At 50.9% G+C, this 19,544-nt stretch overlaps 1 protein-coding gene across 1 annotated transcript in view; it reads right to left on the bottom strand.

Annotated features, from left to right (window-relative positions):
- Prex1 (phosphatidylinositol-3,4,5-trisphosphate dependent Rac exchange factor 1) overlaps window positions 1-19,544 on the bottom strand; it is a 155,677-nt gene that overhangs the window by 87,473 nt on the left and 48,660 nt on the right. The gene's annotated exons all lie outside the window — the stretch shown is intronic.

Genomic DNA, 19,544 nt, shown 5'->3' with positions numbered 1-19,544 from the left:
TATACCTCAGCCCTACCCACTGAGGCCCTCACTGTCCCCATGGGAACCTCACTCACGGTGTCCCAGATGGCCACACGCACACACATCTATTCCCACTGTCTCTTCTCTTCACACTAAAACAGCAGCACACAGGACACTCTAAACCGACTGAGTGCTTACACAAGACAGAGCCACTGCCCTTCCCCTGCACATGGGGCCTGTAAGAAGATGGCTACCCAGAGTCACCAGACGGGATGACGGTGGAAGGGGGGCTGGGATGAAACTCCACCCCCTTCTGCATGTTGGACAGGCACTCTAGTACTGGGCTGCATCTCTAGCCCACACCCCTCCTTTTTTTGAGAAAACGAAATTAGGAATTTTTATTGTTTGTCTATTTTTTGTTTGTTTGATCGCTTGGTTTTGGTTTCCCACCTGGATTTTAAAATTAGGAATTTTAACATATCTCCTAATTCAGTTTCCCTTCCTCCCTCCCTGTACCCTAACATCCTTCCTTATATTTTGGCTGGCCTAAAATTCAATCCTCCTGCCTCCATATCCCTGGTGCTGAGGTTACAGATGTGGCTTCTGGAGTGCTAGAGAAAGACCTGTCACTGGGAAGAAGTAGACGTCATGAGTTCAGTGTAAGAGTGGAGGAAACAGAGTGTACCGAGGAGAGATGGTGGAGTGTACCGAGGAGAGATGGTGGAGCGTACCAAGGAGAGATGGTGGAGTGTACCGAGGAGAAGTTGTGGAGTATGTACCGAGGAGAGATGGTAGAGTGTACCAAGGAGAAGTTGTGGAGTATGTACTCAGGAGAGATGGTGGAGTGTACCCAGGAGAGATGGTGGAGTGTACCCAGGAGAGATGATGGAGTGTACCGAGGAGAGATGGTGGAGTGTACCCAGGAGAGATGATGGAGTGTACCCAGGAGAGATGGTGGAGTGTACCCAGGAGAGATGATGGAGTGTACCCAGGAGAGATGATGGAGTGTACCAAGGAGAGGTGACGGCGGCTACAGAGCTTGGGTGGGACAGACAGCAGAGGAGGACCTACTGTGGAAGCTACAGGGATAGCTAAGGATGGAAAGGACATGGAGGAAGAGAGAGACCCAAGTCAGAACCTAAGGGAAACTGAGGCTAGCTTCCCACAGAGACTTTGGGCTCAGGATGTAAGGGCTGGCCCAGGTTAACTGGGCAGTGGTCACATAGAGACCCCTGGGAAAATGAGTTCATAGACTTGTCCCAGCCCAGGGGACCCATCGGCTATCAACCTGTCACATCTGGTTACAGTGTGGGCTCAAGAGACTGAGCCAGGCAAGCGTGTGGCCTCCCTGTCTTGGGCTAATTAAGAGCATGTCCTATCCCACCACACTTGTCTAAGGAGATTCCCCACGTGCCAGGGAGAGGGCAGGGACTGTGCTGGTATCGGGGAGGCAGAAGCAGGTGACAAAGGCGCTGCTGGTCCACTGGGTTTTGGGTTAAACCACAGATCTTCCTCCATTCTGCTGTGTGACCTCAGGAAAGTAAACCAGCTTCTCTGAATCTTAGTTTACTCTCCCCAAATATGAAGTGTGTGTGTATGTGTGTGTGTATACATGTGTATGTCAGTGTGTATGTGTTTGTGTATATGGCTTGTGTATATATGTGTGAAATGTGTATGTATGTGTCAGTGTGGTATGTATGTGTATGTCAGTGTATATGTCTATGTATACTTGTGTGTTAGTACATATGTGTTTGAGTGTATGGTGTGTGTGTATATGTGTGTGGTGTGTATATATGTATGTGTCAATGTGTATGTTGTATGTATGCATGTGTGTGTCAGTGTGTAAGTATGTGTATATCTATGTATACATGTGTATGTCAGTGTGTGTTTGTGTGTATGAGGTGTGTGTATATGTGTGTGGTGTGTATATATGTGTCAGTGTATATGTGTATGTGGATATGTGTGTGAGCTGTATATGTATGGTGTATGTATATATGCATGTGGTATGTATGTGTGTGTGATGTGTGTGTCAGTGTGTATGTACGTGTATACATGTGTGCTAGTGTGTATGTGTTCAAGCATATGGTGTGTATATATATGTGTAGTGTGTATATATGTATTGTCGGTGTGTGTGTGATATGTGTGTGTATATATGTGTGGTTGTGTGTTATGGTGTGTATATATATATGTGTTTGGTGTGTGTTGTAAATGAATTAGCATAAAGTGACGTAGGTCAGAAAGGCAGGGACTTCACATCTCTCACGCTGGACTCATTGGTCTCTCGTGGCCAAGAACAGCGTCTGGTCCACAGCAGACACTCCGAAATCAACAGAAGGCAAAGGGAGGGGGGAGAGGTTTCTAGAGGGTGTAGCAGCCAGGCCTGGGGTGCCATGGGAAGCTGTCTCCAGCCACCCAGACAGGGAGACAAAGGTAGCCCCGCCCAGCACAGGCGCCTGGCAGGAAGCATGAGTGCTGCTGGGCTGACCTAGATGGAGCTTCCTGTCCGCTTTCTTCACGGGAGCTGGACCTACTGCTATTGTGCTGGGACAATGGATGGCTCGGGCCACCCACGGAGGATGTGCACACAAGCCAACACAGGCACTGGGCACCAAAAACAGCTCGTGACATGGGAAGAATGGGCCAGTGGGGGCTCTGAGCCTGGTCATAGCAGCCCCAGTACCACACCAAGCCTGCAGGCAGTGCTGGCATCCTCTGTACTGATGGGGCTGCTGAGGGACCCAAGGCATGACGGCAGAGGAACACTCAGATGAAGGCAGTTCACATCTTGGGGACCTCCCTGAAGCAGGACACCATCCTGAGATGCTCCCTACAGCTCCCCCAGGGCCCTGTCCACCCCTGGACCACCCAGTCTCTCAGCATCCATCCAGCCCCCTCATCCCAAAATGACAGCAATTATGACATACATCAAGGATACAGTAAATGGTAGACTCATCACCACACAGATTGAGCAAGCTCTAGCGAGGTGAGGGCTCCTCAAAGGCCAACCATGAAGCCAGGAGAGGTGGAACCGGCTGGCCAGGTGTGTTTAGGGACCTGGGGCACTGAGAACAATCCATATCCTGATCTGTGCTGCAGTCACAGGTGACTGAGGACAAAGGGTCCCAGCAGCATGGCAGGGGTGAGCCTGTGTTAGCACCTGCCACATGGACACCAGGCTCAATTCTACACAGTCTTCTACCCTGCCTGTGCTCATATGCACCTATAAGCATCTGGGTCCTGAGGCTTCCTCCACGTGCAGGGCAGGGTTAACAGGTCTCAGCCATGCCTGGCAAGAATTGGTCCACTAACAGATAAAGAACCTGAACAGGGTACACTCCAGGCAAGTGGGAGGTGGTGGACTAGAAGAAGCCTGCTGGAGGCAGCAAGCCCACAGTCTACCTCCTCCCCGCTTTAGCTGTGGCAGACATCACCAATCAATCACACTTACTTTCCTGCTCAACCATAGTTCTGGAAACTTCTGCATCAAAAGCCTCGCTTCCTAGAACCTCCACCTCTGGTCTTAGTGACCAGAAGGCAAGATGCCATCTCCCCACATGGCATGAGGCTTGAGTGGCCAACAGGCAACTTGCTCCACAATGCAAACACCTGTCTCTTGCTATGGAATAATCTTTGTGTACACTATGAAGATGTGTCTTTGCCAAGGAACCTTCTGATTGGTTTAATAAAAGAGCTGACTGAGCAATAGTTAGGCGGGAAGAGATTAGGTGGAGAGTCAAACTGACAGGATTCTGGGAAGAAGGGCAGAGTCACAGGAGTCTGAGGAATCTCGAGGAGACCCCATGAGACACAGAGCGAGCAGGATGGGAAGTACATACATGAGATAAATGAGCCTCAGGGCAGCACAGAGATTAATAGAAATATATTAATTTAAGCTATAAGAGCTAGTTAAAAACAAGTTTAAGCTATCAGCCAAGCATTTAAAATTAATATTAAGTCTCTGTGTGGTTATTTGGGAGAGCAGCTGGCAGGACAGCAAAGTTTGCATACAGCCTCTCTCTCTGTACTGTAGTAGGAGGCTGCTTGGCCGCTTATTTGTTTCCCAGCTGCTGGTTCATTTCTGGGCCACCCAGACTCCCTAACTAACCACACAGAAACTGTATTAATTAAATCACTGCTTGGCCCATAGCTTAAGCATATTTCTGGCTAACCCATGTCTTAAATTAACCCATCTCCATTAATCTGTGTATTGCCACAAGGCTGTGGCTTACCAGGTAAAGTTCCAGAATCTGTCAATGGCGGGGCTACATGGCTTCTCTCTGACTCCGCCTCCTTTCTCCCAGCATTCAGTTTAGTTTTCCCTACCTTACCTCTATTCTGCTCTGGACAGGCCCAAGACAGTTTCTTTATTAACCAATGGTATTCACATCATACAGAGAGGAATCCCACATCACTGTACTCCCATGCTTTCTGGTGTGCCTACTCCCAGGCAGGCCACTTCTCTGAATCCATGTGTGACTCTTGGAGACCCCAGCTGTTCCTTCCCTTATATAATCACAAACATGAGTGACTGTCAATACTGCACCAGTGTCAAGTGTCCCCCTGTCAACAAGGCTCCTTGAACACATCCCCAAGGTGCAGGGTGAGTTCTTCTGGGATGGACTACATCTGCCAGGTTGGGGTATGTGAGTCCCCCTTGGGGACAGAGAGGCTGCCTGGCTCAGGTGTGCAAATTGCTCCAAGATAAAATGGCTGGATAAAGATTAGGGACCCAGACTCCTGGCAATGAGCATCAAGCAGACCTACAGCTTGACTGAGCCAAGTTTAAATAGTGGGCGAGAGCTCCCCTGACCCCGCACCCAGAAGGAAGCACACAGGTTCTCAATGGTTCTCACACCAAGGTCTCAGACCGCCGGGGAGGCCTTCTTGTCTGTCGATTCTACAAGGCAGACTGAGTTCTGGGGATGAAGAGACAGCTCCTGTCACCCAAACCAAAACCTGAACATGGACAGTGGCTCCCACATACTGCTGGGACACACAATGCATGTGTCTTTACGGTCCCCAGAGCTAGGGTCCAGCAGGAAGATAGGCATAATTGACTAGGGATGTCTGCCGCAGTTGCAGGGCCAAAGAGCCTTCCTCAGGAGTTTACCCATCACAACCCAGACCAAAACCTGCCCTGGCCATGTGACCCTGGAAGAATGGGAATCTCCTGCCCTGTGCCAGTCACTCAGTCCCAGCTTCACGGCCTCCTTGACACCTGTCTCCATCTAGGCCCTGATGCTCACTGTTGGATATGTTCTGCACCCGCGCGCGCACGCCATAAGAGGACTGTTAGTTCCTGAGGTTGTGCACAGAGCCCTGACCTCCAAAGCCTCTCCCTCACTGTCTGCTGCACACACACACCATAAGAGGACTGTTAGTTCCTGAGGTTGTGCACAGAGCCCTGACCTCCAAAGCCTCTCCCTCACTGTCTGCTGCCAGGCACAGAGCAAAGGTCCACTCACTACAGTCTCCGCCTGCATTACACATGGCCCATGATGTGACCTCAGGAAACCCCAGGCAGGGAGGAAGACTGGGAAGGAGGGTGAGAAACAAGAGAGAGAAGCTGGGACCTAATTGATGATCATGCCTGGAGCCCTGCTACTTTGCTTTTGGTTTTGAGACCAGGCCTTGGGTCTCTATATCACACAGGTTGACTTCAATCTCCTGGGCTCAAGGGATCCTCCTGCCTCAGCCACCTAAGCAGTAGGGACTGCAGGTATATACTATCACTGCCAGCCACTCTCCAAACTTTGTAGCACCAGGAGGGAAGTGCTATCCCGTGTGCCCATTTTACAGAGCAGGGGAACTGAGAGTGCCAAGCTGTGAAGCATTCACTCAGCGCCACAGGCTGGGATGCCGTGGTCTGGCCTCAAGGTGAGAACCCAGCCCAAACGCTCATCTCCAGTGATTAACTGCGAGCCACAGATGGCCCTGGCTCTCATAGCAGCCAGCAGCTGCCTGGGGACCCACACCATCTGCCTGGAACTACTATCACAGCCTGGTGAGGATACAGGTCTCCCTGGAGATGCAGAACAGGGCAGAGCCCTGCGCTCATTCCTGGAGACAGACAATGGCAACTTGAGCTGCTGAGGGACAGGGGCCTCTGTCCCCAAGGACACCCAGACCTCAGCTGGGGTGACCTCACTCGACATATGGTGAAACTTGAGAGCTCTGGTGGGGGTACCCCTCGATCACACCAAGGACAAAGGAAGTGAGGTGCCTGTGGAACTCAGCCCCCACTGTGATCCACTGACCAAGGGCCCAAGAAAGCATAAGATGGTGAACCAATAGTACCCTGGCAGAAAATTCAGAATAAACCATCCCTTTAACAGTAATAGATCAGCCTTATAAGGCAGCAGAAGGGCTGCCACAGCCCACTCCCAGCAGACCCCCATAGCCAGATGTGGGGAAGTCCCTCCAAACACCCCTTGAGCCCTGCAAAAGCCCCAGACCTATGCACCACCCACTCACAATCCTAGTTTGGCTCCTAGGAAGATCATGAACCTCGTACAAGCACAAAGATCTCATTTCCATGAATGACATGCTGTCCTATCATTCAGGGGACAGTGACACCTTCCAACCCAGTCCAGGACAGTCACACAATGACAATTTCATGACACAGAAGTCCATTTAATGACCTGGAGAAAAGCCACTGACGATCCCTTAACCAGGACAATAACCAGGGACAGGGGCGCTCACCGGGTCTCATCTCATTTTCAGCTCAATAAACTGTCTGGGCCTCACATAGGCATGCAAGGGCCCCAACCCTGAGCAGTGCAGAGTGAGCACAAAAGTCTAGTTTTGCCAATGACATGAGAGTGGGCGTGAGCACGGTGGGCATGAGCAAGTCATTCACCCCCTACTCCAGGCCTTAGTTTCCGCCTCTATAAAACATGGAAGGAGTGGGTACCTCAGCTGCAGCAAGCATTTCAGAGGCCACCACACGACACACCACATGACACACAGGAGTGGCGCAGGCACACAATGTCCTCGACAGTGGGAGGGCTCCCAGCCCACCACAGCACTATCTGCAGATTACAGGGGTCTCCAGAGAGCGGGAGCTGGGTGTGAACGGCTCCACGCAGTTTCCTGAGAAAGCTTTGGACACCGGTCAATCACCACTAAGGAGTCAGACAGCCAGCGTGGCCACATGTCCCATCCCAGCTGTGCTGTGTAAGCTCAGGCTTGTTTGTGGCACTGGAGGCTGAGCGCAGGACCCCGTCATTCTAGGCAAGCACTCTACCACTGAGCTGCACCCACTCTGTGGTCAGTTTTTATTTTACGACAGGGTGATGGCTGCTATACAACTGTCACCTTGACAGAATCTAGAACCACTGAGAATCCCTACACATGCCCGGTGAGGGACTATCTAGATTAGGTTGAGGCAACCACCGTTCCATCAGCTGGGGTCCCGTACTACATGAAAAGGAGAAAGCGAACTGGGGACAGTATTCCTCTCCAGGTGTCCTGACATCAGATGCCATGTGACCAGCCGCCTTGTGCTTCTGCCGCCAGGCCCTCTCCGCCATGATGGACTGCACCCTGGAACTGTGAGCCAGAATAAACCTTCCAGTCCTCAGGCTGCTGTCAAGGTATTCATTCTGCCACAGCAACAGTTGAGTAACTGATATAGTAAGGTTCTATCGGGTTGTCCAGGCGAGCCTTGAACTCATTCTGTTGCCAAGAGGCATGGAACTTGAAATTCTTCTGCCTCAGGCTCTCAAATAGCAGAGGTCAGGTCCACACTACGAGGCTTGGATTATTAGTACCTTTTGGAGTCTGTTTTCCAACCTGAACTTACTGTCTCACCAAGTCTCCTGCAGTGACAGAGGAACAGTGTAGCCTGTCAACAGCAACAAAGCCACCTGCCACGCCCTGGACACCCTGCCCCATGCCTATGCCCAGCAGACTGCCCCTCCCCCCCCAGCACCTCTGAGTCAATTCTGACTCTTTAGAAAAGGTGACCCACTCGACCCACTCACTGCCAGGACTTCCTGGAACCAGCGGGCTATCTGTGGGAGTGATTAGACAGACAGTTGCTCAGCAGAGGGACTAACGGAGAGGCAGAGACAATCTAGTGAGTGTCTGAGCCACCCCATGAAGGGATAGGGAGCTCTGCAAGCATCTGGGGGAAAGGGCATTGTAGACAGAGGGGACAACCTGTGCAGAGGCTCTGGGGCTTCCTAGACTGCCCTGTCTGAAGCACCCGACCTTCCACTCTTTCACTTCCTCCACTGTCACACTGGCAGACAAATCCCACACCAGAGACGCTACTTCTGTTCTCCTGTCAACCTGTTGGGTTGTCCATCTAGGCCGCTGTGGTGTGCCAGAGCCTAGGGTGAAGCTCTCAGTACACATGTCTGACCCATCAGTACCTCAGTACATGCTAGATGTGATGATTTACACATCCGTCAGTCATCCATTCCACATACCTTCCACCCCATCTCCCTTCCAGGTCCTGATGAGAGGCACCCACCCTGCACCCCATCAAAGAGGAACTTGAAGCAAAACCCAAGTTGCTACAACCTGCTGTGAGCCATGCAACAGTGGGGGAGGAGAGGCCGCAGAGGGGAAGCAGCCTCTCCCCACATAGCCCTACCCATTCCTCCCCTGCCAGCCCTCACCCAGAGCCCACTCAGAGCCGGCTCTACAACATGTAGCCATCCTACGGCAACCCACACCCTGTTTAGGTGTGTTTGAATATCGGATATCCCATTAATGCTACAACCTCAGCCTCTTTGGGGAAAATGGGCACATGATCCTCCAAGTGCCCATAAGGATGCAGATAGCTGGTGTTCAGGCAGCTACCACCTTCCCCCAGGGCAAGCTCCTTTAGTTTTCCCGTGCAACACACTCACTGCTGGCTTGTCCCTCCTGCCTGCAGCAGTGGGCACGAGGTGAGACCCTGTACTACACAGACCCAGCAAAAGGAAACCCAAGGAGGCTTCCCAAACCCATGCCCGGGGCAGACATCACTAATGGAGCACAGACCTTTTCCTGCTGAGTCTCCTCATTGTTATACCCTAGATCCACAATCTACCTTTGAATCTCTCTTACTCAGACCCCAGCTCCTCCCCCTCTTTCCTTTAAGCCCTTCAATTTCTTTTTCCTGTGAACAATGGGGTCACCACAGTTTAACTAAGACAAGGGTTCTCCACCACAGTTCCTTGACATTTGATTGCTAGGAGTTTCTACAGGGATGGTTGGAAGCCATGTGTGGGGCATGCTCTCCCGATATGAGGGTAGGTAGATCCCTGCTATGGGAGCCATCTGGCGGATTCCCTGGCTTCCTTCCTGTAGTCAGACAACTAAGCCTGCCTCCAGGTATTGTCTGGGTGCGAGCCACAGCCAGCTGACCCAGCTAACAAAACTGTCACTAGAATGGGTGTCAGGGGTTCAAGTGTTGGCTGTGCCCCAGTCTGCTGTGAACCACAAAAGCCTCCCTGGGCCTTGCCTCCCTTCTCTGAGGAATGGGAACAATGAACTCTATGTCTCAGCTCCATTCTCTGGAGAGTAGAGACACAGTGGCTCTAGTGGCTTCTTTTCAGGTGATGAAATAAATATCATTGCAGCGGTAATGGCGACACAACCCTGATACTCAAACCCACTAGGATCACACTTCCTCGAGTCCAGGGGACTGCTATATGCAGAATGTAGAGATACACTTAAAAAAATACAAAGACCCCCTGCCTGGACAGACGAAGTGGACAAAAGCACCCTGCAAGTCTCAGTCCCCAGCCTCGGTCACAGACGCTCGCATAGCAGGTGGCTGGGAGCAAAAGTGACAAGCCCACAAACCGGCAATGTCTGGGAACAGGCCTAATTTAGGTGGCATTTCCTACCGGAATGTGAGGACAAAGGAAAGCCAGTCACTCAAGGGTCCCAGAGCACAGGGCAAGGCAGCTGGTCATCCTAGGGTCCCACTGCTCCTGCACTCTGGGACAATGGATGGGATATGCTGTTCTCAGAAGGTCTGACACTTGACATCTGAGACAATTGTTCTGGGATCCTCCCCACACCCAGGTCCAAGGGTTAAGTTCCCCCCTCCCCAAGTCCCTAAACAATTGTCCCTGGACCGACTTTAGTCCAGCCCCTCAGTCTACCAGGGACTGTGGAGGGCCAGGAGACAATGCACAGAAGAGAGGGTGACAATAGTGCTGCTCCTAGCCGGACAGGAGGGGGTGGCCCATGTGACTCGAGGTTTTCTTGTTTGTTCTTTGCTGGGGCAGCTGTGACCCTGGGGAGGGGAGTCCAGGGTATCCAAAGCTCCCAGGTGCGGAGCAGGTCTCAGAACAGACCAACAGAGTTGCTTGGCTATGCTCGGGTGTGAGTAAAGTTCCCACAACTTCCCCGGCATAGCCTCCTTCCACCAGCCTCACCCCACTGAACAGAAGACATGAGTTCGAGGCCAGCCTGGTCTACAAGAGTTAGTTCCAGGACAGGCTCCAAAGCTACAGTGAAACCCAGTCTCAAAAAACAAAATGAAACAAAACAAAGAAAACACACCTGAGGTTCCCAAAGGTTGAAGCCACAGTTCTAGAACATTTTACCAAGTGGACCGAGCTGAGCTCCAACCTCTGGGCTATCCAGCATCAAAGCAGTGACCTTCTGCAGAGTCCACTCTGGCCCAGTCTCATGTCCCAACTGTCACTCACTTCCCACTCCTGACTCCAGATGGTAACGACATAAAAGTCATTCCCCCAGGCCCTGTAACAGGTTCTGTGTCCCTGGGATCTAGCACCAGCCCAACCTGTGACCAGGTGAAGAGAAGGACATCTTCTAGGGGAATACCAAGACCAAGGGGCCCAGAGACGGCAAGCAGCACAGGGCTCTCAGGGAGGCCCCACAGGCCTCCAACCACTGGGGCTGGCTGCTGGTGACCTCCCGACCTTGAAATGGAGAGCACACCTGGGCTGTCTGTGGGCCCAAGGTCATCTACGAACCAGAAGGAAATGACGGGTCAGGTGCAGAGCCCACAGACATGACTGAGCAGCTTCTAGAAGCTGGAAAGGCGGGTCAACAGATCCCTCCTACCCCAGAATCTCCAGGGGAACCAGGCCACTGACAACTTGACTTTAGCTCCTCAGGGCACAGCTCAGACTTCTGAGCCCTAGAACTGTGTTAGAAGTTTCTGCTGTCTGAACTCTGTGATGATTTGGTACAGTCATGGGGAAGAAAAAGCATGGAGGTTCCTGGGAAATAGTGGTCAGCAGCTGGCGTGGTGGCGCACACCTTTAATCCCAGGATTCAGGAGGAAGAGGCAGGGGATCTCTGTGCATTGGAGGCCAGCCTGGTTTACAGAGTGAGTTCCAGGACAGTCAGGGCTACACAGAGAAACCCTGTCTCAAAAAGAAACAAACAAAAAAAAGTGTATGGGGAGGAAGGGAGTGAAAGAAGGCCAGAAGCCCCCTTTCCCTCGGTTTGCCTCCAATCAATTCCAAGGCCCACTAATACAGGAAACACCATATGCCAACCTGTGATCTGGGTTGATCCGCCCTTTCTAAGACTTTTGTTTCCTCATCTGTTCAATGTGAACAGTGCTGTAGTCACAGCTCGGGACCTGCTGCCTTGGGTTTTGAATGTGGTCCAGCCACTGGCTCTCCAGAGAAAGTGACTAATACCAGAAAAGTGACAGAAGACTTGAGAGAGGCCCTGAATGTGACCTTGACAAGCAGGCATGATGTGGCCAAGCAGGAACAATGAGAAACCAAAGCAGGAGCATCAAGCAGATACCTAAATGAGGCTGAAGAATCAGCTTGGTGGGCATCTAGGAACACTATTCCTGACACGCACAAAGGCACTGAGGCAGCGGTGGCCCACCTGTGTTCAGAGTACAGCGAGGATGAACTCACAGGAGCAAGGGTGAGCGGAGGAGGAAATGAACCCAGAGCCCAGCAGGAGCCCAGCAGGCAGCACCCTGTGGACCAACAAAGGGTCTTTGACTTTCCGCTGAGTAAGGCAGGAGTCACAGAGCATTGTAGGCAGGAGAAGGACCAGGCTGAGCGTGGAGGAGGAGGGGCTGGGAAGAGACAATGGCAGACTGAAAACTAGGTTCTGGTATTCTCAAGGCAGAGCCCATGTGATTTATAAGGTGGAACACAGGAGAGGAGAGGGCATGGAATCTGGCTCCCTGGCCTCTGGCCTCCAACACGGCTAGGCCAGAGTCACTTTTACAGAAACAGGGCAGGCTGTGGTCTGGAGGATGTCAGGTAGAAAGAGTCCAATCTGAGGCATTTTAAATCTGGTGGTGGAGATGGGGCCCCTGTTGGCAAATGCCTGCACAAGATCGGGTTGGCTACAAGCATGCTTGGAAGAGAGGTCTGTGCAAGGCGACCTCAGCAGTCACCATCAGGGCAGGTTGGTGGAGGAGCCCGCTGGGAGCTGAAGCCAAGAGCCGAAGAGGTAGGCTGGGCAAGCAGGGGTGGGGGTGTGAAAGCTGCCATTTGCTGTGTCCTCTGCCTCCCCCAATGCGCCACTCCCCGTGCCCCATCCACTATGGATGGGGCCCAGAAATAAGGGCAGGGTGGCTTCCGGGGTTCAGAGCTCTGATTCAGAGGTTCGAATCCCAGGGTTGTCTCTTCTATGCTGAGGGACCCTGAGTTGCTATCTTGTCTCCATGCCTTAGCGCCTGAACAAGACGGCGGATATTTGGGATGGTGTCACATCTCCTCAGGCCCAGTTTCACACAGAAGCTGGAGAGCCAGAAGCGGTTTAGCCAATGGGCTAAAACAACAGGCCAGCCCAGGTCTGGTGCAGGCTGCCCTGCTGGGATTTTCCATGAGGTCAGAATTGGACTCAAGGGAAGTTGTGCAGGCTTCTGCTACCACCCCATAGGTTGGTGCTGTGGTCTCATTCCTGGGGACAGAACTTAAGTAAGATGCAAAACCTCTACCTTGTGGGCAGGTAAAAGCAGGAGAGGGGCAGGAAGGCAAGGGAGGGCTGCTTTCCATGCTATAGCCAGGAAGGACCCCAGACAAAGAGACAAAAGAAGGGAAGAAACCTTCTTCTCCCAACCATGGGGAACCCAGGCCAGGCAGCGGGAGAGCAGGTGCAGGGGGTCTGCAGTGAAGGCCTGCTGGATGTGTGAGCAAAGCAGCAAAGCAGGACCCGAGGAGCAGCCAATGGCCTCAGGGAAGCAGGTCGGGATGAGAAGAGACACCAAACCACGAGGGAGGGAAACAAAAGACTGTTCTAAGCAGGACAGGGTAACCCTAAGGAAGAAGGACTATGTACCAAATGGCATGGAAAGATCCCCCCAAGCCCCTCAGAGTCCTCAGTGTGCAAGGCAGAATACATCGTCCACCTTGGGCAGTGCCAATGGTCCCATGGTGGCAGTAACTAGGGACCCCGTCTTCCCTCCCTCACATCATGAGTCTTCTTGTCTCCATGCATGAAATAAAGACCTGAGACCTGTCCAGCCTTGGGGGTCTAATGTGTGATGCTAGAGCTGGACCATCCAGACCCCAAATTAAGGACTGCTCAGACAGCGCCACCCAAAAGCCTCCCTGGCTACAGCATCTACTAAGAGAACCATGTGGGCCCCATGTGGGCCCCACTCTGAAGCAGCCCCATACAGGCTCTCTGGCAGCCAAGGGGTCCAAGGAGGTAGCACCCGGCAACCAGACACCTGCCTAGCAACAGTGTGATGGGATGACAGCTGGACTCCATGGCAACTGCAGCTGGGGCCCCAGAGGCCACATACGGCTTTTGGAGGGCACGGGAAGGGACTCACAGTCTCAGCTCTAAGGCAACATGACTCACAGGGCCTCACAAGTCCAGGGGATTCTGAATCACAGGGCACAGAGCATGGGACCAGTCTGAGCTGTACGCCTCATCTCAGAGCTCTGCAGCACAGTGCCTGCATGGTCCACAGGGTATCTCTAATTACCCAGCCTCCCCTCTAGAATGCAGATCAGTGCCTCCAACACACGTGCCATCACCATAGTAGTATATAAAAAACAAAAATAACAGCAGCAAACACAGGCTGTGGAGTCTGAGAGTCAATGTTTCATTTAATTTCCCCAACAACTTCCTGTGGTAGCAGCTACTAGTCCTCTCCTACAGACTCGGTAACATTAGTCCTCTGCGCCAAAGACCTTCGGAGAGGCCATTCACCAGGAGCTAAGCCACACCACAGATGGGTCCTGGCTGAGGCCGGCAGCTCCCATCATCGTCCTCTTCCTCTTCCTCTTGGCTGTCAGCATTCCAGATCCCACAGTCAAAGACACTCAGGGTCCCCAGGACTAAGACACCAACGACTACAGAAGCCATGTATCTGGGGAAGGAAGGAGGGAAGTCCTGCTAAGGACAAGAAGGAGAGGAAGTAGAGAGGGCGGACACTGGTCTGAAAGGGTGTCCACCACTCTCAAATCCGCGCCAAGGCAAAGGTGGAGACAGGCAGTTCAGCTTTCATAGGAGAAATCAAACATGCAGGTTCTTATAGCATTTTCCAGCGTCAAAACCCTTGCTAGTTTGTATTATAAAAATGTCTAAGAAAAAGCAAAGAAACGAGAAAAGCCAAAACGATTTTGAGAAAGAACATTGGGACTCCCACGACTCAATCTTCAGAATGACTGTGAAGTCATAATAATTATGATGGTACACGGAATTAGGGGAAGGGCGTGGGTCCATGGAAATGAGCAGACATGTAAGCAGGCTCTCACGAAGGCAGGATGCAGCTAATCAAAGACGTGAGAGGAAGCCAACAGAGAAAGGTGGTCTTCAACAAACAGACACAAAGTACAGACTAATGAATCTCCAACGGCACGCTTCACACAAAAGAAAATTGATAATGGCTCACACAGGCTCGAGGCGTGACTCCGTGGGTAAAGTGCTTGCTGCACAGGCATGAGGACTCAAGTTCAGATCCACAGCACACACGTAGGAAGTCAGGCCTGGCAGCACACACCTAAAACCCCATCACTGTGGTGCATAAACAGGGAGTTCCCGGGGTCTCACTGACTGAGCCAGCTAGCCAAAACAGCAAAGTTCACTTTCAGTGTGAGATTCTCCTAAAAAATAAGGTAGAGAGAAATAAACTAAGTTTGCTAAAGTTTACCTGTGGCCTCCACGGGTAATGCATAGGCACGCATACCCACACATATGTACACATACCACGTGTGCATACACCACACACATATACACACACGCATAAACCCAGTCACCACACACATACACTCACACAGCACATACACACATACCACACACACACATATATACCACGCCCACATAAATTCACATTTAAATACAAATTTTTTTATTTTTTTATTTATTTATATATATATATATATATATATATATATTTTTTTTTTTTTTTTTTTTGGTTTTTCGAGGCAGGGTTTCTATGTGGTTTTGGAGCCTGTCCTGGAACTAGCTCTTGTAGACCAGGCTGGTCTCGAACTCAAAGAGATCCACCTGCCTCTGCCTCCCAAGTGCTGGGATTAAAGGCAGGAAGCTTAAAGAAGAAAACAAAGGGAAAATATTTTTGCGGCTTGAGGTAAAGGGAAGTGACATCAAATCACTTGTGACATTCAGAAGCACAAAGGAAGATAAGTGCTAAGCCAGCATAGAAACTGGTTTTTTGCTATGCAGAAGGCACAGCTAAGACAATGGAAAACAAGCTAGGGCTGGGTGGGGGAATGCATAAATGACATCGCAGCGAGGGACTGAAGTTCAGACCATACCCCTAACCTCAACGAAGAAACCAAACAACCTAGCTTTAAAATTAGTGTCTTATGTGACTTCTCCTGGGGATTCACACAGAAATGCCTAACTCCAGACCGGCAGCCAGAGACCAAAGAAACACCTCCCAACCCATGCCCAGCATGGTGAACCAATGAGTTCATTAGGGTACCTTCCAAGAGCAAGGGTGACCCCCAAACAGCCACATGATGCAAAAACCCATCCCAGCCTGCATGATGACTCATGGAAAAAAAGATGTGCCACAGGGGACCCCATCCCAGCCACCCTTCCACCTCTGTGCATCGCAGTAGCTGCAGATCATGCGCAGAGGCAGGAGGGAGCTGTGGCTAGAATCCCGTGGGGTGGGAGGGTCTGAAGGTCTTCTCTGCTCTCATGACGGCCTTGTGCGAGGGGTCATAGCTACTGTGACTTAGTCAACTTTTTTATTTCATTGATCTGTTTATTTGGTGGGAGCGTGCAAGCAATGGTGCACTTGTGGAGGTCGAGGTCAGAGGACAGCTTGGAGGAGTTGGGGGCTTAAACTCAAGTTTAAGCAAGCGCCTTTGCCCACTAAGCCAGCTTCTTAATCCCAGCTACTCTGATGCCAAGATAGCACCAGTCATGCATGTCAGCCTGGAGGTTAAGGTTCTACTACATAAGCAGAAACATGAAAACTGCAATAAAAAAATCAGTCGTGAACACACGACTATGCAAAAACGATATGAGAGCAGAAGACAGGCACCTGAAAAGCTACTCAATACCACTGGTGAGGAAGAGACAAAAAAAAAAAAAAAAAAAAAAAAAAAACCACAACTTGGTACTTCTTCATGTCTATCGGAAATGACTTAAAAGGCAAACTGACAATACCAACTGCTATCAAGAACGTGAAAGCACCAATCTCTCAGATCCCGCTAGTGGGAAACGAAGAGTGCCCCAGCACCTTTGCAAAGCCACCTGCAGCTTCACATGGCACTAAAAATGCATATTCCACACAACCCAACAAGTCCGCTCCTGGTGTTTATTCCTGAGAGAACTCATATTCACGGGCTAGCTGTGCGCACACGCTTATCAGCAGACATCCACATCACTCAATGACGGAGAAGGCCTCTATGGCCCTGGGTGAGTCAAGAGGCTGTGACACATTGAACCATGGGACGCTGCTGCTCTAAAAGGAACATGCTGACACACGGACACCCTGGTTGAACCCCAAGTGTTTCACGCTGAGCCTCAAAAGACTGCATATCAAATGAGTCACCTTGTGAGGAGAGCATAGGGACTATTTTTTTCATGACACTGTCTACAGTGAAATACATATGTTCTAGAAGAAACAAAACTATAGGGCGTAAGAAACAGATGAGTGGCTGCGGGGGTGAGAACAGACCCGAGGGGTGGGTCCTCAGAGGAAACAGAAGGTTTGTGGATGGCAGAGTAGTTCTGTACTAGCTGTGGGACAATGGTTTTACCCTGTAAAGATTTGTTTCTTGTACTTGTTTAATAAAATACTGATTGGCAAGTAGCCAGGCAGGAAGTAGAAGTAGTGCAATGAGAACAGGAGAATTCTGGGAAAGGAAAGCTCAGTCTGCAGTTGTCACCCAGACAGAGAGGAAGAAAGATGTAACTGCCTCACCAAAAAGGTACCAAGCCACATGGCTAACACAGACAAGAATTATGGGCTAATATAAGCTTTAAGAGTTAATAAGAAGCCTGAGGTACTACGCCAATACGTTTATGATTAATGTAGACCTTTGTGTGTTTATTTGGGACGAAACTGATGTGGGACCTGGTGGGACAGAAAACTCGGTCAACATGTACTTGGGTTGCTGTGGGAAGCAACTCCACACATGTGATGTAACACACACACACACAATTTAACCCAAAAAAAGCCATTCTAAATGTTCTATCTGTTTAATATATTTCACTCTGGCTTTTTTGAATGCAGAGATACAGTAGGAAGTGAGAAGTGTATGGGTCCCTCTATGTGCACATTTCCAGGGGCATCCAATAAGCCACAAGCACACAGGGCATCTTGACCTTGGTTGCTAAGAACCTGGGAGATAAACTGGCCACAGCACTGAGGCAGGGAAAGCTCAAGGTGTGCTTAAGGAAGAAACACAAAAGGGAAATGAGAGGAGAAACCAGGGGGGCAAGCCCAAAGAGCCCTGGGGCCAGGACAAACATTCCTGACGCTAAAGTCAGGAAAACAGGACAGCTAGGGGATGGCTGGAAGATGGCTTGGGAGGAAGGAGTTGCCAGAGGCACAGACGTGCACACGAGATTGGTGTGAGCAATAAGCTGTATGCTTGTGAAACAGGGCCAGGTGCAATGCTGGAGAGAGAGGCTCCAGCCTGACTCCAAACTCCTGGACTGAGCAAGGGTGACGAAGGAGTTACCTGTGCAGACAGAAGCAGGCAGGGAGGAAGGGGTGCTGAGGGCGAGCTGAGGAGCTCGGTACATCACGTGTTCCATCTGGGACATCATCAGACGCCAGGTGATGCAATATTAAGGAAGCAGGACACGGGTCTGAAATCCAGAGAGCTGGTACAGGAGACACCAGCAAGTGGAGTAGAGGCACAAAGGGGAGGCGAGGAGCCCTTGGCTGTTTGTTTGTGGGTAAAAGTAGTCTCGGGGCTCTGTATAGTACTCCAGAACAGAGGCATCCCAAAACACCTCTGTGCCAGCCCCATTACCAACCTCACCCTCAGGTGAAAACATCCAAAATGCCCCAAACAAGTCAATCGCTTCTAGGCCATCCTGCTCACTTACCCTTCCTGACTTCAGAACCAACTGGCACCATTTCCAAACACATGACCCCAAGGTCAATAGCATCTCTAATATCAAAAGCTGGAAAGAACCAGACTCCCCCACGTCTTCCCACAAAAATCATAATACCTGAAGTCTATAACCCCAAATGCTGAAAACCTGAATGTCAATGACCCCAAACAGCAATTCCCATGGAATAAGAATGGCACATATCTATAATCCCAGGACTTTGGTGAGGCAGGAGGATTAGATATGGGGTAAGTTTGAGGCCATCCCGGGATACACCTAAAATCTTGTCTCAAAACAAGACTGAGAGGTGAAGTGGGGAGAGGATAATCAAGCCCCTCAGCATGTTCTACGTATTGTAACACAGCTGCCATGTTGTTCTCCCATGGACCTATCCATCCCTTCCCACACTGCCTCTCTTGCCTTTGAATGAAGCACCATTCACCCAAGAATAAATGGAACTCCAGAAGCTCAGGCCCTCTCCGAAGCAAAGGCTGACTCAGATCTTCCTCCAGACTGAAAACCTCATTTCTGTGAGCCCTGTGGGGCTGAAACTCAGCACTAAATCCAACACCCAGGCACCAGCTGGAGCTCCACAAGACCCCGGGGCAGCGCTGTGAAAACTGCCCACACTTTACCAAACAGAAGTCAATCCTACCCTGGTGGCTCTTCAAAATTCCAGGACTTATCAGTTGTGTTAATAAGGTGGGGGTCAAGGGTGCCGTAGAAACACTTCAAGATTCAGTGGCTCTGCAACAGACAAGCTGAATTCACAGACCCTAAGGCAGGGGGGCTGAAGATCAAGTTTCAGCAAGGTGCTGCCAGGAAAGTTGCATCTCTCCACTTTCCCAGCAGGTCTGGCGAAAACATCGCATGAATGGGCTGTCCGTGCGGGTGATGAGGAAAACTCCAGCTCGAGAATGCGTCACTGGCTTGCCCCAGCATTCCTTCCAGCTGACAGAATTTCAGGAGCTGTCAGTGTGGAGGAGCCAGCTGAGCCCAGCTACCTTGAAGACATCACAATCAGGAAGGGAGCGATGCAGCTAGCCATTGCAACGCTGTTTGTAAACCTGTGTCCTCCGACAGTGAGTGCAGAATTCGGGTGTGTGTGACGACACCGGTGGAATGGACAA

The sequence above is a fragment of the Microtus oregoni genome, unplaced genomic scaffold (genome assembly GCF_018167655.1).
Source record: "Microtus oregoni isolate MIOR12 unplaced genomic scaffold, Mior012 000020F_ref0000438, whole genome shotgun sequence".
Taxonomy (NCBI): Eukaryota; Metazoa; Chordata; class Mammalia; order Rodentia; family Cricetidae; genus Microtus; species Microtus oregoni.
Note: the sequence above shows the minus strand (reverse complement) of the source record. Positions and strands in the feature narration are given on the sequence as shown.